This window comes from Penaeus monodon, chromosome 22, assembly GCF_015228065.2.
Source record: "Penaeus monodon isolate SGIC_2016 chromosome 22, NSTDA_Pmon_1, whole genome shotgun sequence".
NCBI lineage: Eukaryota > Metazoa > Arthropoda > Malacostraca > Decapoda > Penaeidae > Penaeus > Penaeus monodon.
The window spans coordinates 23,574,817-23,575,112 of record NC_051407.1 but is presented as its reverse complement, the minus strand read 5'-3'; the positions used below and the strand labels follow the sequence as shown (position 1 = coordinate 23,575,112).

General features: G+C 29.4%; 1 pseudogene; it reads right to left on the bottom strand.

Moving 5' to 3' along the window:
* The window catches only part of LOC119587370, a 33,850-nt pseudogene that overhangs the window by 19,185 nt on the left and 14,369 nt on the right, over positions 1-296 (bottom strand).

Here is a 296-nt window from a genome sequence, read left to right as displayed (position 1 = left end):
TCACCTCCTTTCATATCCTCAAGTTAATTTTTCTTTTTCTTATCTTTTAAAATAGGTGTGCCCCTGATTGCTTTCAAAGATTGGGATCCAAATTTCTGAGTTTTCCCCTTTCGGAGTAATTTTGTGCATAATTTTTTCCCCCTTTTCTCTATTGAAAAAACTTCCAGCTATGTTGTATAATAGAAAAAAAAAAGATAAATCTAAAAACATATACAATTAATTCGATATGTAAGACCATGATAACAACTTTATACTATAAAAAATACAAACACACACATTACGTGTGTGTATGACTT